Source organism: Mustela nigripes, chromosome 4, assembly GCF_022355385.1.
Source record: "Mustela nigripes isolate SB6536 chromosome 4, MUSNIG.SB6536, whole genome shotgun sequence".
Lineage (NCBI taxonomy): Eukaryota > Metazoa > Chordata > Mammalia > Carnivora > Mustelidae > Mustela > Mustela nigripes.
Genome location: NC_081560.1, coordinates 17,050,538 through 17,063,074, shown reverse-complemented (window position 1 = coordinate 17,063,074; position 12,537 = coordinate 17,050,538). Strand labels below are relative to the sequence as shown.

The following is a 12,537-nucleotide window of genomic DNA, read 5'->3' as shown; positions in this document are numbered from 1 at the left end:
TCTCTCTCTCTCTCAAATAAATAAAAATCTTAAAAAAAGAGAGAGAGAAAGGTATGGGGAGGAATTGTATCTTAGGCTTGGGGCTTAGGTCAATCAGAAGCCATTGAGAGTCTCGAGCAGCAAAGCAAGGAGCATGTGTTGCCTGGGAGCAGGGCCGATGGTCTGGAGGCTGTTCAAGGGCCTGGCAGCAATCCAGCAGAATAATTCCACCGTAGGAACTAGAGCTTCAGGAGCAGCTGGCTAAGCTGTGTCCAACAGTGGAAATTGTTGAGCTGGGGGGCTTGGGGTTGGTAGAAGTGCTGCCTTTGGCTGGGAAATATTGAAGGGCCTGTGGGATGTTCCAGTGGCCTCATGCACATAGGGTAGAGGTAGGAATTTGGAAGTCATGGTTAAATAGATGGTAATTGATGAGATGTGCACAGGAGTGCTGAGGTCTCCTTGCTAGATGATAAGTAGGTAGATGAGAAGGTGCCCCAGGATGGATCTCCCTGATCAGCAGTGTCTCGGGGATGTGCTCAGGAAGAGGAACCCTTGATGGAAATTAGAAAGAAGAGTCCAAGAGATGAGGGTCAGTTAGGGCAGCACAGGTTCATGGAAGCCAAGGGAAGTGATGAGTTAAAGAACAGGTCATCAGGGGCGCCTGGGTGGTCAGTGGGTTAGGCCTCTGCCTTTGGCTCAGGTCATGATCCCAGGGTCCTGGGATCAAGCCCTGTGTCAGGCTCTCTGCTCAGCAGGGAGTCTGCTTCTCCCTCTCTCTCTGCCTGCCTTTCTGCCTACTTGTGATGCCTCTCTCTGTCAAATAAATAAATAAAATCTTAAAAAAAAAAAAAAAGAACAGGTCATTGGGAATGTCCAATGTTGGAAAGAAATCATAGATGAACTTGAAAGTACCTACTGGATTTAGCAACAAAGAGAACTTTGGTGTCCACTTTTGGGAATTTATTTTTTTTTAAAAGATTTTATTTATTTATTTGACAGAGAGAGATGACAAGCAGGCAGAGAGGCAGGCAGAGAGAGAGGAGGAAGCAGGCTCCCCGCTGAGCAGAGAGCCTGATGCAGGGCTCGATCCCAGGACCCTGAGATCATGACCTGAGCCGAAGGCAGCGGCTTAACCCACTGAGCCACCCAGGCGCCCCGGGAATTTATTATTTTTTTTCAATCAACAAATATCCCCTGAACATCTGCTTACTCACACAAGGGCCTGCTCTTGGCCTGAGGCTTACAGTCTAGTAGGGGAGACAAGCAGAGATAACCAAACCTGGACGAGGCTTTTTCAGTGGTAAGAGCAATTAAAAAACAAAACAGAGGGACTACAGGGGCACCTGTTGATGGGTGGGAGGGCATTCAGATTGGATGGACAGGAAAGGCCTTTCTGAGGAGGTGACATCTGACTGGAGTCCTGAATGAGAAGAAGCATTTGCATAAAGATCCAGGGGGCAGACTGTTCCAATAGAGGGAACAGCTTATGTAAAGGCCCTAAGACAGGGATTCTCAACTGGGGGTAATTGTGCCCTCCAGGGGACACTTGGCAGTATCTGGAGACATTTTTGGTCACCACAAATCAGGAGGGATGGGGAGTGCTACAGACATCTAGCGGGGTAGAGGCCAGGGATGCTAGCAAACACCCTGCCATGTGCAGGACAGTCCCCGCAACAAAGAATTATCTGGTTCCACATATCACTAGTGCTGAGGGTAAGAAGCCCTACCTTAAATCAGGAACAAGTCTGGTCCATTTAAAGAGCAGAAGTGGGGGATAGTTTGGGTGGCTGTCAGTTAAGCGTCTGACTCTTGATCTTAGGTTTTGATCTCAGGGTTATGAATTCAAACCCTGAGCTGGGCTGCAAGCTGGGTGTGGAGCCTACCTAAAAACAAAACAAAACAAAGCAAAACAAAACAAAACAAAACAACAAAAAAAACCCAGAAAACTTAGTGTTTGGGGGTGGATGGTAGGACCTGAGTCAGAGAGGCAGCCTGGCAGGGACAGAGGACAGAGGCCTTCCAGGGCTTGGTCAGGGGTTCATATGTTACTTTCTGAAGCAATGGGAAGTCATTAGAGAGATTTAGCAGGGAAGGGGCTTGATCCGATTTCCATTCTAAAAGGATGCTATGGCTGCTGTCTAGAGACTGGATTGCAATGGGCAAGAGTGAGAACAGAGGGGCCGTCGTAATCATCCAGGTGAGGAGAACAGGGGACAGGCGGACAATTAGATAGCGCTGGTGGGATTTTTCTGATGGATTGAGTTTGAAGGTGAAGAGAAAGTGAGGATACAAAAGTCACTTCTAAGATTTTGGTTTGAGCAATAGGCTGGGTGGAGGTACAGTTCATTGTGGTACAAAGGCAGGGCAAAGCTTAAGATCTAAAGAGTTGAAATACTGAGGAGCTTGTTAGGTAATGGATAAGGACTTAGCATCTGGCATGTTTATCACCCAGCTGTTTTAAATAATTGCAAACACCGTAATTATCCAATTAAATAAAATTAAATAAGTTACGGAACCAGTATAGAATAATATTACAGAATAAATCCGTGAACATGGAAATACAATCACAATGCAATAAGTGAAAAAGGATGTCAAAATATGCAGAGGATGATACTGTTGGATTCTAATTGTACTGCTTATACCCAAACATATCCTCTATGAAGTAACAAGTGTAGAAGCAAAATTCTAGAAATACTAGAAGAAAAAAATGGGTGACTATTCTTAGAAGAGTAGAGTAGTGAGACCCTGTGCAACATGATATTAAAACCAGAAACCATGAGGAAAAGGTGGGTATACTTGATTGTAGAAAAATTTACATTTCTCATAGCAGGGAGTCCCTCAGACAATGGCCAAGAGAAGAACTCGGAAAAATTGTTGGCAATCAGTACGATAAATTTAATATCTCTATTAGCCAAAGAGATTTTATAAATTGCTAGAAAAGACAAATAGCCCAGCAGAAAGATGGAAAAAGACCAGAATCAGCAATTCCTGGGAGAAACAAGACAGCCAATCAAGGATGAATTGACTATGAAAAAAAATACTAATGGAAACAATATGTTCATTTATACCTATCAGCTTGGCAAAAAGAAAGATCAATAATACTCATTTTTGAAGAGCTCAAGGGAGAGTAAAGTGATGCAGTCTTTCTAGAGTATAAGTGCATTCTTTCTAGAGTATTCTATTCAAATTGAAATTTGAATGTGCTTTTTTTTGAATGTGCTTTTTTTTTTTTTTTTTTTTGATCAAGCAAGTTCACCTCTGACTCCTGAGCCTACCTAAATGATTAGACAACTGTTTGGAGATAAAGGTACTTGGTGGGCAGAGCTGCACCTTCCGTGATAATAAATTCTCTGAAATAAATGTTTCTCCACAAGGACGTGCTTAAATAAATCATGGGCCATAACATCCAGCAGAACAATACGCAATTGGTAAAAGGCATGAGGTCAGTCTGGATGTCTAGATTTGAAAAAATGTTCATGGCAGGTTAAGTAAAAGCAGCAAATTGTAGGACAGTCTGCATGATCTCTCATTTTGTAAAAATAACAAAATAAAATGGGTTATGGTGGGGTGCCTGGGTGGCTCAGTCCGTTGAGCGTCCAACTCTTGATTTCAGCTCAGGTCATGATCCCAGGGTAGTGAGATCGAGCCCTACATCAGGTTCCAGGCTCAGCACGGAGTCTGCTTGAGATTCTCTCCCTCTCTCCCTCTTCTTTTGCCTGCCCTCCCACTCACTCACATGTGTGTACCCACTCTCTCTCTCTCTCTCTCTAAAAAGAAGGGAGGTTTACAGAGCTATATTTGTTTAGGAATAGGTCTGAAAGTCTTACACAACATTCTTCAATGTTGTCTTTTCCACGGAGTGGGATTTTTAGATGTGATTTTTAAATCTTTAGTGTTTATTTTTAACATAGTGGAATGTGTCAAAACAACAAAGTGGTATGTGTGTATAAATACTTGAATAAATACTAGTATAAATTACATATTGGCAGAAGTGGACCTCACATGATTATATGTGTAAAAGATATTTCCTATGTCAGAACCATCTGCCCATGAAACACCTGGCTGTCTCAGTCAGTAGAGCATGCAGCTCTTGATCTTGGGGTCATGACTTTGAGCTCCACACTGGGGGACAGAGTGTACTTAAAAAAAAACAAAAGTACAGCTTTAAAAAAAAATCATCTGCTCAGAATTCCCACCATTGTCTTTTCCTATCTTAACATCACATTACATATAATTGAAAAATAAGGGGCACCTGGGTGGCTCAGTGGGTTAAGCCTCTGCCTTCGGCTCAGGTCATGATCTCAGGGTCCTGGGATCGAGCCCTGCATCAGGCTCTCTGCTCAGCGGGGAGCCTGCTTCCCCCACTCTCTCTGCTTGCCTCTCTGCCTACTTGTGATCTCTCTCTGTCAAATAAATAAATAAAATTTTTAAAAAATGACAAAAAAGAAAAATAAATGAAATGATGTCTTACTATTGGATAAAGCATTAAAAACACATCCATTACCTCCCACTGTTTTCTGATGTAAATGGAAGTGCCAACTTGTCCCAGAGTCCTTGCTTTAATAAAAGCCAACGTCTTCATAAATCTTTGGAAAACACAGAAGCAGCAGAAAGAATAGGACAGTTTTGATTTACATAAGACACACGAAGATAGAAGAACAAGAGACCGAGTGAAGGAAACGCAGCTGTAGACTCTCCTATTTTACAAGCTCACTATGTAAAAAGATATTTCGGGGTAAGGAATGTACCTATGTAAATTGTTTGCATCTCCCATAATCCTGTTTTTGCTTGTGTGTAAGACTTCTATTTGAACCTGCTAAATACTTAAAAAATACATCTCAAATTTGTGCATGTACATACACATGTTTTAAGTAGCATGTATGTCTATGTTTGCATTCAAGCTCATTTAAATCATCATGGCTATCATGAAACACTTGAAATAACTCAGTTTGTGTGTGTGTGTATCTACACAATATCTGTATGCACAGAGTAGTCTAGGATCTGCATCAACCCATTAACAGTGGTTGAACTGGTATGGATGGGTTTATGGATTTTATTTACTTAAAACATTTTTTTTAATTTTTTAAGATTTTATTTGAGAAAGAGAGCACGAATGAGCACAAGCATGGGGAAAGGCAAGCAGAGGCAGAGAGAGAAGCAGGCTCCCTGCTGAGCAGAGCCCGATGTGGGACTTGATTCCAGGACCCTGGGATCATAACCTGAGCCAAAGGCAGACGCTTAACTGACTGAGCCACCCAGGCGCCCTGATTTTATTTTAATGATCATTTTAGGTACTTAAGGTTTCTGATTTTTCTGCAATATGTATATTTGCTTTTACAGTAAGAAAAGTTTATTTTGAGAAAATAAGAAAAAAATAAAAAGATATGAATGGTGACCTTATCCAAGAGATGTCTCTGAGCAGTAATAAAAAGGCAGAAGCAGGTTGGCTGTGGACGTGATGCATGAGGCGGGGGGAGAGCAACTTTCCTTGAATAACCTCGGGGGGGGGGGAGGGAAAAGATGTGCAAAGCTAAAAGTTGTTGTAGAGTCAAGGGGAGGTTTGTGCTTTCTCTTCTAAGGAGTCTATCTGTCTGTATGTGTGGAATATCAGCCTGCGGGCTGAGTTTTCCTGAAGCAATCTTATTTTTGTCTTCCACTGTCCTCTTTTTTTTTTTTTTAAAGTAGGCTCCGTGCTCACTGTGGAGCCCAACGTGGGGCTTGAACTCAGGAACCTAAGATCAAGAGTTAGCCACTTAACCAACTAAACCACTCACGTGCCCCTTCCCCTGCCCCTTTAAATCTATTTCAGGCACTGGTCATTTCTCTGGTTCCTCTTATGTAAAAGAAGGTTCCAAGTCATGTTAGTTCATTTAGAACGTCTGCTCCAAGCTGATAACCAACTGCTAACGAGGGCATCAGGGCCAGAGCCAGGAGGACGAGAGGTGAGACGGCTTTGCCCTGTCTGTCTCTTCTGAGTACATCATGGACACTGGGCATTTCCATGGGATTTTGTTTTTGAAATCTCACCTGGTAGGACCTTCCAGTGGCAACACTTTTGCTGGTCTTGTCCACTTGGTTCACTCTCAAACCCCCTCTACCCACCCCACTACTGCTCTGCCTCTTACTTCTAGGGCCCTCTTTTCCCAGGCCGAGTTTTCCTGAGCCGGGTTTGTCTGTTTGGTCTCCAGGAGCAAACTTCCTCCTTATATCCGGGCTTCTGCCTGCTGACATGGTCCTGGTTTGACTCTCTCAGGCATAAGCTAGACCCCAGTCCCTCCAGTCCCCCAGCTCCAGGGGACACACATTAATTTCTCCAAGGGGTTCTATTAAAGCTCTCTCACTGGGCTTGAGGAGAAGGCAGACATGCCCTTCATCCTTCTCTCCTTGAGGGATGAGAACCATAGCTTTCTACCGGCCCTGCTCTAAAATCCTTGCAATTCCCCCTCCTCTGACTCTTTTTATCCTCCATGTGAGTGAGGGAATTTCAAAGTCAAAACACCGGTTCTTGCTTATCTCGCTTTGAGATTTTGCATTGGGTCTAGTGCAGACCTTGGAATATAATCTTTATTCTATCTCGGCGCTTCGGTCCCAACCTCCAATTTACTGTTTTGTTACGTACAAATGGCGATGGGCCAGGGCTTCAACAGAGGACTCAGGACCCTGAGATCAGGAGCTGAAGACAAGGAGAGCAGTTGATAGAGTTGGGGTTCAAAGCCTTGATGGGGAAAGGGTCTGGGGGGGGCGGAAAGGAGCAGACAGGAGGGACAGGAGAGGGCAGTTCTTAGATGGGAGGAAACAGGCAAGGAATCAATGGGGCTTCCAGTCAATGATTTCTAGTTGCTCTATGAAATAGGAGGCCAGAGGTTTATTGAAGGACAGAGAAGAGGAAAAACCATGATTGAAGTGGTCTGAATCATTTGTGTGATTCCCTCAGGACTTCTGAGGGAATTTCCAGGCCAGCTTAAAGTTATAACCCCCCCTGCTGGCTCAGGAGGCTGCCAGGGCCAATGAGCTCCTCTTCCCTCTGGGTAAGTGGAGGTTAATACGCCCTGGGCTGGCACCATTGGGAGAGGAGAGATGACAGAGTACACACACCAAAGAGAGTACAGATCACAGGACAAAGGGGCTCCAGAAAAGCCCAAAGATAGTCAGACTCCCTGGTTTAGAGAGGAAACTTTTTATCTTTGCAAATAGACTCACAGCTCAGGATTGGATGTCCTGAGTCACAGAAGCCCCAGCTGTCCACTAACCAGCACCCCGCTGAATCCGACAGCTCGGAAGAGGACGAGGATATGAAAGACCAGCCCTAATGTGGTCGGCAATTACCGACGGGTTTTGGGAACTGGTGGGAGGGAAGAATGAAGTTCTTTGGGCTCATTCAGACTCTGAATCCACAGTCTCAAAACCCCTGACAAAACTCGATTTTGTTTCAGAGCAATGCGTTGATGGCTGGGATCGACAGTGAAACGTTGTGATGTCTCACTTTTATCTCTGCGGACGGGTGAGGATGATGGCGACTCGGTTAAGTTGGTGTGCTGGACGGCCCAACATGGATCTACGGCTCCTTCAACTGTAGGAGGTAAAATGGTAAGAACTGAAACTATTATTTTGGTGGGAATTCAAGGCCTGGGAAGAGAGAAAAGAAATAGAAAAACGAAGCTTAAGCAATTCTCTCAGGGATGCCTGGGTGGCTCGGTGGGCTAAGTGTTTGCCTTTGGCTCAGGTCATGATCTCAGGGTCCTGGGATCAAGTCTCTGCTCGGCAGGGAGCCTGCTTCTCTCTTTTTCCCCTCTCTCGCTCTCAAATAAATAAAATCTTTAAAAATATATATGGCCTAGTAAAGACCATTACAAAACAACACAACTGTGTTCCTGTTGAGGCAGTGCATAGATGAAGTTTACTTTTACCAGAAAAGAATAGTAGTTTGTCCCTGTTTTTAAGCAGGCACTGCTGCTTGGCATTTCCTTTTTTTTTTTCCCCCTCAAGATTTTATTTACTTATCTGACAGAGAGAGAGCGAGAGAGAGAGAGAAAGAGCGCACAAGTAGGCAGAATGACAGGCAGAGGGAGAGGGAGAAACAGACTCCCCACTGAGCAGGGAGCCTGATGCGGGACTCGATCCCAGGACCCTGGGATCATGACCTGAGCTGAAGGCAGACACTTAACGACTGCACCCCCTGCTTGGCATTTCCTAAAAAATAAAAAATAAAAAAACAAAAAAACCCAGGACAAACTACTATGGTTACGTGATAAGCTGGTCTTATTAATAATGGTTTTTAAAATGGTGCTTCAGCCGAGGATGGTGAGTCACTTGAAATTGTCCCCAGTGATTTTCGGGAGACTATGCTGGACTAGCATAGTGGGGCCACTGGGAAGCCATATGGAATGTGTGTGAAAACACAAATGAACTTCTAGAGGGAAACTTTGCTGTTTCTTCCGCCCTCCCTGGCCTAAACTTGCCACATTGGAGAAACAGGTGGGATGGGTCCATGTCACTGAGTGTGCGTGTGTGTGTGTGTGTGTGTGTGTGTGATCTACACACTCTCTGAACGGGATCAAAATCTTTAGTCCCAACAAAGCAAAATGTGTCCTCGTGATTGTTAAAAGCGTCTCCACCCACAAGGGCGACACCTTACAGACAGTGGAAATAAAGGAAGGACACAGATTTCCTCAGTAAGACTCAGAACTTTTGATTGCAATCCAGTGAAAATCTCCAAGGCTAATTATTGCCTGGGTTTTATTCAGCCGCAAAGCTTCTGACGTCTGCCGGCTGGAGTGCGAGGTGCTCCATTTTAATGTTGCAAAACCTCCTAAATACTCACAAAGGCAACTGTTTATCTCAATCTTCACTTAAAACACCTGCTTACTGATCCTTGATGATGTGTTTTGAGGCTTGTGATTGAGCGTCTAACACCTGGCTGATTAGGCTGATGTTTGATCATGTTTTGAAATGTAATTTTACTATTTAGCACGCACATCCATGCTGCAAAGCATTAAGTGGATTGGTTGTCCCCAAGCTCTTATTGTTGTTTTGAAAAAATAACCATTACAGAATAATAGCTTGTTTTCACTGAAAGGGAAATGAACTTGGCAATTCCTACTCGATGATGCAGCACTGTTCCTGAAGACCGTGGGTTTCCAAGTGTGCTACAAGGAACACCTCTCTTGGCCTCCTACCCTAGACCCTCTGGCTCCGGGGGTGGGGCCTGTGGGTTGACATTTTGAACGAAGAAACGCTACTTTGAGAGAAGGCAACTTTCCACTGGATCCTGAAGGACCATGGGTCGCTTTTCTGGGTAGAAACTTCCGGTTCCTGTCTGTGAAGGCAGTCTGAATGGAGAGTCCTAGGGCTTCCGTTATTCTGTGGGGGAACGTGGAACATGAGTGAAACGCACATCATTGCCTACTGGGCCCTGAGACCCTGCACGTGGGGCTGAGAAGTCAGGCTAAGTGTGTGACCAAGGCCATGGTAGGGGCCCACTTTCCCCCTCGTTTTACGAATGAGACCATTAGGACCCTGGAGGGTGACTGAAGGTCACTAGGGGCACTTGGGTGGCTGAGTCAGTTAAGCATCTGTCTTTTGCTCATGTCATGGTCATCCTGGCATTGGGCTGTGATGAGCGCCCTGCTCAGGGGAGAGTCTGAGTCTCCCTCTCCCTTTGCCCCTCCCACTGATCGCTCACAAAGAAGGAAAGAGAGAAAATCTTAAAAAAAAAAAAAAAAAAAAGATTTGAAACTAGAACCCAGGTTTTAGTCCCTGCTTGTCCCTGTTCTCAGGTCACCAAAGTGCGAACTCTTGGAGAGGCCAGGCCCCTCCAGGCCTCTTCCCGAGCCTGCTCCCAGCTCGGGGCCCAGGGGGCTGACCTGCTTAGACTGCAACCAACGGCTCCCTGCTCCCTGGCTTCTGGCTGGATGTGGCCATCAGGAAGCACTGGTGGGAGTCAGGGAGAAGAGAGGCCCGTTGGGGTGGACACTGTGGTTGGCTCACCTGAGGGACCACGTGGGTGCAGGACAGGAACAGCTCCCCATGCTAGGACCACGTGGGGCCAGGCAGACTGTGGAATGTGACTTTAGAAGGTGACTTAAACAAAACTCAAGGGAGCTCAGGACAGTGGTTAAGACCCATCGAAGAGTAGCTACTCTTGCTGTTTTAAAAATAGCCACACACTTTATTATTTATTTGGTTAGAAAAATGAGAGGGTGGGGGATGGGTGAAACAGGCGCAGGGGATTAAGAACACTTGAGTGATTACACAATTGTTGAATCACTATGTTGTACGCTTGCAACTGATGCTGTGTTAATTATCTGGGAAGTAAAATTAAAAAATAATTTTAAAAAAGGGATCATCCATGATATAAAATTAAAATGTGCTGTAGGGTTAAGTCTTTCACCACTCAGCCTCTGTCCATTCACTTCTTCAGTGGCAAACTGTGCCCAGGTTCTTTGTGTATCCTTCCAAAGATGTTTTATGCTCCTTTAAACGTATAAATAATTATTTAAAACAGCCAGATGGTAGCATCTGGTGCGCCTCCCTCTTTTTTTTTAAATTAACAGCATTATTTCAGATCGTTCAACAGGTGATAAGTCGCCCTATCCTTTTTAGTGGTTGTATAGTATTCCTCTACCTGGATTTACTGTCATTTATACATTTAGCAGCCCACCTGTTAAGAGACTCTGTGTTTGTTTCTAACCTGATATCATTATTCACTGAAACCGTGTTGCAATGCATATCCTGAGTGTCCGGCTCAACGAGAACGTGCCAAACCCCCGAGAGTCACTGTCAAAAACACTTCCGTAGAGGCTGTATGGATTTACGCTTCTATCAACAGGACAGAAAAGTGCCTGGGTCCCCACAGCACCGCCAGAATCACCCTCTCCATTTCAGTTACGGTCAAGGTTTGGCTAAGCAAATCCTAATCTTTGTGGGTAAAGCAGATCCTCTCCCATTTTACTTCCTAACTGGTCTCTTCCCCGCGATCTGGCAAAACTCTCCTCCAGCCAGAGCCATTTCCTGCCTTCCTTGCGGCTTTTGCTGGGTCAGCTCGTTAGCTTTAATTGTCTTCAAAATCATCTCCAGCTGCGTCATTCTTCTGGACCTGCAGAGTTACGGGAAATGCTGTCAAAACTGAGGGTGTGTCTGCACGGAGAGAGCAAGGTCTGTGCAACCAGTAGCCAAAGTTGGCAACTGGAGAATAAATCTTTTTTTTTTTTTTGGTTTGAAAATAGGTCAGATCTGAAAAGGCATGGAGGAGCTGGAAGCTTCATGCCAGGGCAGCCAGAACCCAGACTCCATCCTTTGAACATCCAGGATTTCTTACGAACGGACACAAAGAACATCTCTGATTTCCTGATCCCAGTATTTATTATTCCGCTTCCCTACCGCCCATCTCCTGATATTCTGCCTATGTGGAGAAACAGATGTAGACAGGGGTCTCTCTGGGTCTGCTTCAGCAAGGGGTGTGTTGGAGTCGGCTTATACCAGTGTTCGAAGGCTGAATAGGTTTTCAGGAATTTAGTGAGCTGGTTGTTAACTATAGCCATTATTGAGAATTATATGAATTTAAAAATCTTATCTTTACTAAAAACAAAGGTAATAAATATTCAAAACACATCTCTGCCTAATTATGACAGCACATCTTATTCATGCCTTCAAGTTTTTTACATCAATTGTTACCTGTATCGTGGAAATACTACATAATGGTGAGCGACTGGCCATCTCTTCTCAGCTCAGTGGTTTGTGATAGCCCTTGGTTGCCTGACATTGACTATGATGGCAGTATTTACACGAAGGATAAATCTGTGCTTGATTTATTATATTCTAGACCGAAAGTAAAGGAGAAAATATTAATAACGCACATTAGACTTTAAAGTCTGTCATGACCAGAGCTGAAGGAGAGTGAGGTCTTAATTCAATGAACATAATTTGTATAAAAGTGACTAAATCGGTACATTTCATCCTATATATACATTTATTGGAAGGAGACTTAGCAGCCTGATGTGCGACTCTATTTGTCAGGTCGTGGTGGAATCATGGCCATGATTTGACTGTGAATACAAGGGCTCTGCAAAAATTCACTATGGAATCTGCAGTAAGGACTGTGGGGTATTTCCTTACAATCTAGAAACTGGGTATTGTAAATGCACGCTCTATCAGCAAAGTCTACAGTATCCTTATACACGCCCGTTTGTCCGTTTTTTTTCCTTTTGGAGAGTTGGTTGTTAAGTATTTACCTGTGCACACCATCTCCAGCTTTGGAATTCTTTTTTTTTTTTTTTTAATTTTTAAAGATTTATTTATTTATTTATTTATTTGACAGAGAAAGAGAGAGAGAGAGAGAGAGATCACAAGTAGACAGAGAGGCAGACAGAGAAAGAGGGAAGCAGGCTCCCTGCTGAGCATAGAACCCAATGCGGAACTCGATCCCAGGACCCTGAAATCATGACCTGTACTGAAGGCAGAGGCTTTAACCCACTGAGCCACCCAGGCGCCCCTCCAGCTTTGGAATTCTGCGACTATGCTAGGTTTTATGCTGTTATCTCAGAAGGAATCGTGCCGTTT

At 44.4% G+C, this 12,537-nt stretch overlaps 1 long non-coding RNA gene across 1 annotated transcript; it reads left to right on the top strand.

Moving 5' to 3' along the window:
* Positions 1 to 7,063: 7,063 nt before the first annotated feature.
* On the top strand, positions 7,064 to 11,576 carry LOC132014914 (uncharacterized). Its single transcript, XR_009403485.1, has 3 exons — positions 7,064 to 7,293; positions 7,413 to 7,566; positions 11,205 to 11,576. It is a non-coding gene; the product is annotated as an uncharacterized LOC132014914 (long non-coding RNA).
* The last annotated feature ends 961 nt before the right edge of the window (positions 11,577 to 12,537 follow it).